Source organism: Ranitomeya imitator, chromosome 7 (genome assembly GCF_032444005.1).
Source record: "Ranitomeya imitator isolate aRanImi1 chromosome 7, aRanImi1.pri, whole genome shotgun sequence".
NCBI classification, from domain to species: Eukaryota; Metazoa; Chordata; class Amphibia; order Anura; family Dendrobatidae; genus Ranitomeya; species Ranitomeya imitator.
This window is the reverse complement of record NC_091288.1, coordinates 40279619-40291583: the sequence shown is the minus strand read 5'-3', so window position 1 is coordinate 40291583 and position 11965 is coordinate 40279619.

The window sequence follows — 11965 nt, the reverse complement described above, 5'->3', positions numbered from 1 at the left end:
CTTGTCTTCATTTTTTTTAAAGAGTTGTCTAGGATTAGAAAAAAGTTTTTTTTCCCCCTCATTTCCAGAAACAGTGCCACTCTTGTCCATTGCTCGTATTGGGTATTGCTGCTTATTCCCATGCCGGGGAATGAATATGAGCTCCAAAACTTGACACAACCCATAGACAAGAGTGACACTGTTTCCAGAAAAGGTTAAAAAAAAGGCAGAACATTTTTTTCTGATATTGATCTTTAAGAAAATATCAAGCTGATTATTGTTGGACCATTGCTCTAATAACAACAAGCAATGTAGAGAAGAGCGTATAGAGTTATGTCGGAGAATGCAAAATTCCTCCAATGGCTCTGCAGTATTATTCAGATGCTCTGGTATGACAGTTATATTTATTTAGGGGTGTATAGAAGAGAAGCGGCCCGTAACAAGGATCCGAAAAGACATCTTTCACGGAGTTACCGCGACAGAGCAGTACCAGAAGACCACGGCGTCTGACGGCTTCTGCTTCTTTGCTGAGAAGAAGTAGTTCTCCTGTGTATTAAAGGTGTTTTGTTTTCTTTCAGCAGGACAGGGGTTAATAGGCCATGTGCAAATTCGTGCTTTCAGCTGTGCTCGGTTAGCCACTCCTCTCTCCTATTAAAGCTAGGCCTTCTGGTCAGATCTTTGCCTGCATTAGCACTTGCTAGATAGACCTGGAGTAGTGAGGAGCTGGTGTTTGGAGAGCTTTAGGAATTTATTGTGCGACAGTTGTATGGTTTGTATGCTTGGAAAATTCCTCATCCTTACCTGCTTTATTTACCGTCCCCGTCCTTCATACCCTGGAGGATACCTTTGTTATTTGTGAGAGCATATTTTGTGTGAGTGGAGTTTTGTTTTTACCCTTGTCTTTGTTCCCCTGTTTGTCGGGTTGGTGTACTGTTGTACACGGTAGCGCCTCTCTTCCCCGGATGGGGAGGGGGACAGACGCAGGGCGGCAGTCAGGAGACAGGGCGAGGGCGGTGGCCCCGGCATCCTCGCCATCTGAGGGTGAGTTAGGGTGCCCCTTAGAGCTAGGGCCAGGAAAGGTGCCCCTGGTCCCAGTTTACCCGCCAGTCCAATCGTGACAACATCCTTCTCCATTAAGGTTATAATCTTCAAGACAGAAATGACTGTGTAACATACTCACTTGTTCCTGCTACTGCCCTACAGCTCTGTTCTTCGGGGGCGGAACTAATGGCAAAGGAAGCGATGGTTCCTCCTCTGCTCACCACCCAGAAAACTCTATAGGCAGTTCCTTTTGATGAGGAATGCATTCCTTTCCTATTGGGCTGTCTTGCGTCGCCCCTCCAACATTCTTGATAAATTAAAAGGTATGAGTAAATCCCCAACCCTGACAAGAAGCACCCATTTGTGGATGGGGTTTGTGTAAAGTTAGTCCCTTCAAATTTGCAATATTGTAAACTAAAAAATTGGGAAGTTCCTGCAAATTTTGGACAATTGTTATGTATACTGTTCCCACTGGCAGCATTCCTGGGATATTCCCTTCTTCTACCAAGACACAGAATCAGCAAGGAAAACTTTTTATTCTACTCCTCGTCTTTAAGCGATCATTGCTCCCCAAAGATTGCAACTAGAGCTTTGATGGTGTCATTTCAGTTTCTCGGATTTATGATGATATGTAAAGCTGTATATATTGTATTCAAGGCAACTGTTTATACTCATACATAGTCACCAACATTGGTATTTTGTCATATTAATCAGTCATCCCCACCTTGAATTGTACACGAACGTGCCCATTTATGAGCCATTTTATGTAAACTCCCCTAAGAATTTGCCGGGACTGTTTCCAAAAAATCGCGAAAGAGCCTGAAAATCAGTCAAATATGATCATAATGTATTACACATTGTACATATTTGGCAGGGAATGGGTGGTGGAACATATATTTACATATTTTACTATCTGTCCCAATTGTAGTAACACTCAATTCATGCATCTTTAAGACTTGCCATACACATTAGATGGCCATCGGCCAAAAGATAGTTCATGGCCACCATCTCAACCGACTCTTCTTCCATATTCATGAGCGTCCAATCGCTGAGAGCTCCTTTGTCTTGGTTGGCTGTTGGCTTATTTCAGGGAGAACAATTCGATCGACAGTCCAAAAAAACGGATATTTCTTTTCGACACCATTCCAGACCACTATTTGCCCGGCGCACCTATTTGCATTAGACTGTCATGTGAACCTGTCGTTATTGATGGCTTCAGCTGCCGAGTCCCGTCATATGTCTAATGTGTATGGCCGGCTTTAAATTGCAGAAGATAAATGAAAGATTTAACTGAGAGGTGATTGACCACCATCATGTAGTTCCTGACAGATCCTGGGAATTTATATACAAGGTTGTGTCACTGATTGAATATCATTAGCGACGGTTGTTAATTACTCATAATACATAAGCACTTTATGGCTGTTATATTAATCTGTGCAGAAGGTTAATGATAGCAAATCATGTTTCATTTTTAAAGAGCTATGACCTTAGTAAAATTGCTACTTTTTTTTTAAGTAAATTTTTCAGGCATCAAAAATTACCCTTTATTGTTTAAAGGGCATTTTTTTTCTTTTTCAGTTGAATCAGTACTCAGATTTGAAGAGTTATTTTTAAGCAAAAACACCTCTAGAATTGACATGTTTTCTCTTTTTACACGTGGAAGAAAATAGAACTCACAAGAGCAGTGTTTTCCCATTGAAATTAATAAGATCCTTGTTCGAAAAATATCTGAAGCATTTTTGGTGTATAATCTGCTCCAAAATCTTTATAAAAAACCTTGTGTTCACATACTGTACCTTACTCAATCCTCTGCTTGACCCCTGGACAAAGCATTTCTTGCGAAACATGTCTCAGGAGCAGTGGGTACCTGGTGGCTTTCCTTCCACAGGTAACATATATCTTTGCAGATTACTATGATGTATATACCGTAGAGTAGAAGTAAAAAATAATCGCTTTGAGAGTGTTTGGGGAGATCATGTGATATACTGTATTTTCCGGCGTATAAAACAACTCCCAACTTTTCTAGTTAAAATATAGAGTTTGGGATATACTGTATTCACCGTATAAGACTACCCCTCTCCCAACGCACATACGGTAAAAATGAAAAAACATCAGATTTGATTTCAATATAATAATATACATATACACACATACATAGCACCAAAAAGGAGATAATGAAAGCCAGTAAAGTATATAAATATATATGAAGTCTATTGATGCAAAACTGTTTAAAATAAAATAAAAAGTGGCAATATATATATATATATATATATATATATATATATATATATATATATATATATATAAGCACACAGTGAAAATAAGTATTTGATACACTGTTGATTCTGCAAGCTTATCCACCTACAATTAATGAGAAGGTCTGTAATTTTTATCGCAAGTACACTTCAACTGTAAGAGACAGAGTCTAAAAAAAAAATCCAGAAAATCACATTGTATTGTTTTTACTTAATTAATTGGCATTTTATTGCATGAAATAAGCATTTCATATAATAGAAAAACAGAACTTAATATTTGGTACAGAAACCTTTCTTTGCAATTACAGAGGTCAGACATTTCCTGTAGTTTTTGACCAAGTTTGCACACACTGCAGCAGGGATTTTGGCCCACTCCTCCATACAGATCTTCTCCAGATCTTTCAGGGTTTGGGGCTGCTGGGAAACATTGAGTTTCAGCTCCCTCCAAAGCTTTTCTATTGGGTTCAGGTCTGGAGACTGGCTAGATCACTCCAGGACCTTGAAAATCCTTCTTATGGAGCTACTCCTTAGTAGCCCTGACTGTGTGTTTCAGGTCATTGTCATTCTGGAAAACCCAGCCACGACCCACCTTCAATGCACTTACTGAGGAAGGGAGGTTGTTGGCCAAAATCTTGTAATACATGACCCCCATCCATCCTCCCTTCAATTCAGTGCAGTTGTGCTGTCCCCTTTGCAGAAAGGCACCACCAAAGTATGATGTTTCCCCCACCATGCTTCATGGTTGGGACAGTGTTCTTGGGATTGTACTCATCCTTCTTCTTCCTCCAAACACAGCGAGTGGAGTTGATACCAAACAGTTATATTTTCTCATCTGACCACATGACCTTCTCCCATGCCTTCTTTGGATCATCCAGATGATCATAGGTGAACTTCTAACAAGCCTGGACATGTGCTGATGTGAGCAGGGGGACCATGAGTGCCCTGCAGGATTTTAAACTAGCTCTCTTAAGGTCATTGACCAGGTCCTCCTGTGTAGTTCTGGGCTGATTCCTCACCTTTCTTAGAAACATCCTTACCCCATGACGTGAAATTTTGCATGAAGCCCCAGGCCGAGAAAGATTGACAGTCGTCTTGTGTTTCTTCTATTTTCTAATAACTGTGCCAACACTTCTTGCCTTCTCACCAAGCTGCTTGCCTATTGTCCTGTAGCCCATCCCAACTTTGTGCAGGTGTGCAATTTTGTCCCTGGTGTCCTTAGACAACTCTTTGGTCTTGGCCATGGTGGAGAGGTTAGATTATGATTGAGTGTGTGACAGGTGTCTTTTATATAGGTAACAAGTTGAAAGAGGTGCAATTAATACAGGCAATGAGTGCAGAGTATGAGGGCTTCTTAAAGAAAAACTAACAGGTCTGTGACAGACAGAATTCTTGCTGGTTGATGGGTGATCAAAAAATTATTTAATGCACTAAATTGCAATTTAATTATTTAAAAATCATACAATGTGATTTTCTGTTTTTTATTTTTAGATTTTGTCTTTCACAGGTGACATGTACCTACGATAAAAATTACAGACCTCTCCATTCTTTGTAGGTGGGAAAACTTGCAAAATCTGCAGTGTATCAAATAATTGTTTTCCCCACTGTATGTGTGTGTATATATATATATATATATATATATATATATATATATATATATATATATACATATATATATATATATATATATATACAGTGACCAATAGTTTGGACACACCTTCTCATTTAAAGATTTTTCGGTATTTTCAAAACTATGGAAATTGTAAATTCACACTGAAGGCATCAAAGCTATGAATTAACACGTGGAATGATATACTTAACAAAAAAGTGTGAAACATCTGAAAATATGTCTTATATTCTAGGTTCTTCAAAGTAGCCACCTTTTGCTTTGGTGACTGCTTTGTACACTCTTGGCATTCTCTTGATGAGCTTCAAGAGGTAGTCATTGGGAATGGTTTTCACTTCACAGGTGTGCCCTGTCAGGTTTAATAAGTGGGATTTCTTGCCTTATAAATAGGGTTGGGACCATCAGTTGTGTTGTGCAGAAGTCTGGTGGATACACAGCTGATAGTCCTACTGAATAGACTGTTAGAATTTGTATTATGGCAAGAAAAAAAGCAGCTAAGTAAAGAAAAATGAGTGGCTATCATTACTTTAAGAAATTAAGGTCAGTCAGTCCGAAAAATTGGGAAAACTTTGAAAGTGTCCCCAAGTGCAGTTGCAAAAACCATCAAGTGCTACAAAGAAACTGGCTCACATGAGGACCGCCCCAGGAAAGGAAGACCAAGAGTCACCTCTGCTTCTGAGTATAAGTTTATCCGAGTCACCAGCCTCAGAAATTGCAGGTTAACAGCAGCTCAGATTAGAGACCAGGTCAATGCCACACAGAGTTCTGGCAGCAGACACATCTCTACAACAACTGTTAAGAGGAGACTTTGTGCAGCAGGCCTTCATGGTAAAATAGCTGCTAGGAAACCACTGCTAAGGACAGGCAACAAGCAGAAGAGACTTGTTTGGGCTAAAGAACACAAGGAATGGACATTAGACCAGTGGAAATCTGTGCTTTGGTCTGATGAGTCCAAATTTGAGATCTTTGGTTTCAACCACCGTGTCTTTGTGTGATGCAGAAAAGGTGAACGGATGGACTCTACATGCCTGGTTCCCACGATGAAGCATGGAGGAGGAGGTGTGATGGTGTGGGGGTGCTTTGCTGGTGACACTGTTGGGGATTTATTCAAAATTGAAGGCATACTGAACCAGCATGGCTACCACAGCATCTTTCAGCGGCATGCTATTCTATCCGGTTTGCGTTTAGTTGGACCATCATTTATTTTTTAACAGGACAATGACCCCAAACACACATCCAGGCTGTGTAAGGGCTATTTGACCAAGAAGGAGAGTGAGGTGACCTGGCCTCCATAGTCACCAGACCTGAACCCAATCGAGATGGTTTGGGGTGAGCTGGACCGCAGAGTGAAGGCAAAAGGGCCAACAAGTGCTAAGCATCTCTAGGAACTCCTTCAAGACTGTTGGAAGACCATTTCAGGTGACTACCTCTTGAAGCTCATCAAGAGAATGCCAAAGCAGTAATCAAAGCAAAATGTGGTTACTTTGAAGAACCTAGAAAATAAGACATATTTTCAGTTGTTTCACACTTTTTTGTTAAGTATATAATTCCACATGTGTTAATTCATTAATTCTTAGTTTTGATGCCTTCAGTGTGATTTTGCAATTTTTATAGACATGAAAATATAGAAAAATCTTTAAATAAGAAGGTGTGTCCAAACTTTTGGTCTGTACTGTATATATATATATATATATATATATATCTCTTCTTCAAATTTCTATCCTTTCTTGGCAGCTTAATACGAGGCAGATAAGGAGACATTGTCATGCAAATGTACTTAATGGCCTTCAAACAACCTTGAGTTCTGAAGCTGCTCTCTATTAATAATGGAACTATTCTCTCCGTAATATTCACCCAATTGTAAAGATGTGTGAATGTCCCAGAGCTGTATATTTCTACACCTGTGCTTTGTGTTATGCCCTTTGGTCACCTTGTCCTGTCACATACAGATATGCAGAGGGCAGAGATAAAAGGAAAGCTCCGGCATTCTGTTTATAAACACTGACCCCGGCTGTCCTAACAGAGGCTCTGTAGGAAATAAGCAGCATGGGACATAACGGATGGTGAGGGGGGACGTCACAAGCACAGGCTCTGGATGCAAAGGCAACAACAGGGAGCTCTGCCGTTTGCCGGGTTCACACGATTGTATTTCACGATCTATGTACAAATGACGATACGTGGACTGACCATGGGTCTCCCGAACCGAACTTAAGGCCTCATACATGTTTATAACTTAATGGAACACAAAAGTATCTAATTAGATGTTCAGGCAAAAAAATACTTTGGCAGTCAAAGGGGAAATGTGCGCTACCACTATACAAGCACCAAAACAATAAATAATACAGGGTAGGCCATTTATATGGATACACCTAAATAAAATGGGAATGGTTGGTGATATCAACTTCCTGTTTGAGTGGTCATAAACATCTAAATACCTCATGAAAGAATAAAGATATGTTAAAATTAAGCACGCCATTGCATTGTTTTTCTTGTGAAATTCTGAATAAGTTTGATGTGTCACATGACCCTCTTCCCATTGGAAAAAATAAAGTTGGATCCAAAATGGCTGACTTCAAAATGGCCGCCATGGTCACCACCCATCTTGAAAAGTTCCCCCCTCCCATATACTAATGTGCCACAAACAGGAAGTTGATATCACCAACCATCCCCATTTTATTTAGGTGTATCCATAAAAATGGCCCACCCTGTACTGCCATAGAGTGATGATAAGAAATAGAGAGTATAATGGTTAAAAAACTAATTTTTTATTAAAGGACAAAATAGCCAATTATAAAAATGCAAACAAGACAAACAGACACGTGCGACAATCATAGATCATCTCCAATTTGTATTATTCACACACTATAGAATGGGGGTAGAGTCATTGGTCAAAGGGATATCTTGAATGTACTGACAAGTGGAAAATCACATCATGGACACATGAGTAAATAAATGTCACCAACATTTCAATAGCATACGTAATGCGATACCTCAACTGGTCACAATAGATAAGCATGTAATATATGGACATCTAGCCCTGCAATTGGAGAGGAAAAATAGGATGATGATTCCATCCCCCAACGCGCGTTTCACTTTAATAATATCCCTACTTTCCCAAGGGGGGGTATACAGATATGGTGCGCTAAAGGTCCTTTTTGCACACACACCACTCACATATTAGATACATATGGCACACACATCACTCACATATTACATACATATGGCACACACATCACTCACATATTACATACATATGGCACACACATCACTCACGTATTAGATACATATGGCACACACACCACTCACATATTACATACATATGGCACACACATCACTCACACATTACATACATATGGCACACACATCACTCACACATTAGATACATATGGCACACACATCACTCACATATTACATACATATGGCACACACATCACTCACACATTACATACATATGGCACACACATCACTCACACATTACATACATATGGCACACACATCACTCACACAATAGATACATATGGCACACACATCACTCACACATTACATACATATGACACACACATCACTCACATATTACATACATATGGCACACACACCACTCACATATTATATACATATGGCACACACATCACTCACACATTACATACATATGGCACACACATCACTCACACATTACATACATATGGCACACACATCACTCACATATTACATACATATGGCACACACATCACTCACACCATAGATACATATGGCACACACATCACTCACACATTACATACATATGGCACACACATCACTCACACATTAGATACATATGGCACACACATCACTCACACATTACATACATATGGCACACACACCACTCACATATTACATACATATGGCACACACATCACTCACACCATAGATACATATGGCACACACATCACTCACACATTACATACATATGACACACACATCACTCACATATTACATACATATGGCACACACACCACTCACATATTATATACATATGGCACACACATCACTCACACATTACATACATATGGCACACACATCACTCACACATTAGATACATATGGCACACACCACTCACATATTACATACATATGGCACACACATCACTCACACCATAGATACATATGGCACACACATCACTCACACCATAGATACATATGGCACACACATCACTCACACATTACATACATATGACACACACATCACTCACATATTACATACATATGACACACACATCACTCACATATTACATACATATGGCACACACATCACTCACATATTACATATATATGACACACACATCACTCACATATTACATACAGTTAGGGCCAGAAATATTTGGACAGTGACACAATTTTCGCGAGTTGGGCTCTGCATGCCACCACATTGGATTTGAAATGAAACCTCTACAACAGAATTCAAGTGCAGATTGTAACGTTTAATTTGAAGGGTTGAACAAAAATATCTGATAGAAAATGTAGGAATTGTACACATTTCTTTACAAACACTCCACATTTTAGGAGGTCAAAAGTAATTGGACAAATAAACATAACCCAAACAACATATTTTTATTTTCAATATTTTGTTGCAAATCCTTTGGAGGCAATCACTGCCTTAAGTCTGGAACCCATGGACATCACCAAACGCTGGGTTTCCTCCTTCTTAATGCTTTGCCAGGCCTTTACAGCCGCAGCCTTCAGGTCTTGCTTGTTTGTGGGTCTTTCCGTCTTAAGTCTGGATTTGAGCAAGTGAAATGCATGCTCAATTGGGTTTAGATCTGGAGATTGACTTGGCCATTGCAGAATGTTCCACTTTTTGGCACTCATGAACTCCTGGGTAGCTTTGGCTGTATGCTTGGGGTCATTGTCCATCTGTACTATGAAGCGCCGTCCAATCAACTTTGCAGCATTTGGCTGAATCTGGGCTGAAAGTATATCCCGGTACACTTCAGAATTCATCCGGCTACTCTTGTCTGCTCTTATGTCATCAATAAACACAAGTGACCCAGTGCCATTGAAAGCCATGCATGCCCATGCCATCACGTTGCCTCCACCATGTTTTACAGAGGATGTGGTGTGCCTTGGATCATGTGCCGTTCCCTTTCTTCTCCAAACTTTTTTCTTCCCATCATTCTGGTACAGGTTGATCTTTGTCTCATCTGTCCATAGAATACTTTTCCAGAACTGAGCTGGCTTCTTGAGGTGTTTTTCTGCAAATTTAACTCTGGCCTGTCTATTTTGGTATTGATGAATGGTTTGCATCTAGATGTGAACCCTTTGTATTTACTGTCATGGAGTCTTCTCTCTACTGTTGACTTAGAGACAGATACACCTACTTCACTGAGAGTGTTCTGGACTTCAGTTGATGTTGTGAACGGGTTCTTCTTCACCAAATTAAGTATGCGGCGATCATCCACCACTGTTGTCATCCGTGGACGCCCAGGCCTTTTTGAGTTCCCAAGCTCACCAGTCAATTCCTTTTTTCTCAGAATGTACCCAACTGTTGATTTTGCTACTCCAAGCATGTCTGCTATCTCTCTGATGGATTTTTTCTTTTTTTTCAGCCTCAGGATGTTCTGCTTCACCTCAATTGAGAGTTCCTTTGACCGCATGTTGTCTGCTCACAGCAACAGCTTCCAAATGCAAAACCACACACCTGGAATCCACCCCTGACCTTTTAACTACTTCATTGATTACAGGTTAACGAGGGAGACACCTTCAGAGTTAATTGCAGCCCTTAGAGTCCATTGTCCAATTACTTTTGGTCCCTTGAAAAAGAGGACGCTATGCATTACAGAGCAATGATTCCTAAACCCTTTCTCCGATTTGGATGTGGAAACTATCATATTGCAGCTGGGAGTGTGCACTTTCAGCCCATATTATATATATAATTGTATTTCTGAACATGTTTTTGTAAACAGCTAAAATAACAAAACTTGTGTCACTGTCCAAATATTTCTGGCCCTAACTGTACATATGGCACACACATCACTCACGTATTAGATACATATGGCACACACACCACTCACATATTACATATATATGGCACAAACATCACTCACACATTAGATACATATGGCACACACATCACTCACACATTAGATACATATAGCACACACATCACTCACACCATAGATACATATGGCACACACATCACTCACATATTACATACATATGGCACACACATCACTCACACATTACATACATATGGCACACACATCACTCACACATTACATACATATGGCACACACATCACTCACATATTACATACATATGGCACACACATCACTCACACCATAGATACATATGGCACACACATAGTAACATAGTTAGTAAGGCCGAAAAAAGACATTTGTCCATCCAGTTCAGCCTATATTCCATCATAATAAATACCCAGATCTACGTCCTTCTACAGAACCTAATAATTGTATGATACAATATTGTTCTGCTCCAGGAAGACATCCAGGCCTCTCTTGAACCCCTCGACTGAGTTCGCCATCACCACCTCCTCAGGCAAGCAATTCCAGATTCTCACTGCCCTAACAGTAAAGAATCCTCTTCTATGTTGGTGGAAAAACCTTCTCTCCTCCAGACGCAAAGAATGCCCCCTTGTGCCCGTCACCTTCCTTGGTATAATCAGATCCTCAGCGAGATATTTGTATTGTCCCCTTATATACTTATACATGGTTATTAGATCGCCCCTCAGTCGTCTTTTTTCTAGACTAAATAATCCTAATTTCGCTAATCTATCTGGGTATTGTAGTTCTCCCATCCCCTTTATTAATTTTGTTGCCCTCCTTTGTACTCTCTCTAGTTCCATTATATCCTTCCTGAGCACCGGTGCCCAAAACTGGACACAGTACTCCATGTGCGGTCTAACTAGGGATTTGTACAGAGGCAGTATAATGCTCTCATCATGTGTATCCAGACCTCTTTTAATGCACCCCATGATCCTGTTTGCCTTGGCAGCTGCTGCCTGGCACTGGCTGCTCCAGGTAAGTTTATCATTAACTAGGATCCCCAAGTCCTTCTCCCTGTCAGATTTACCC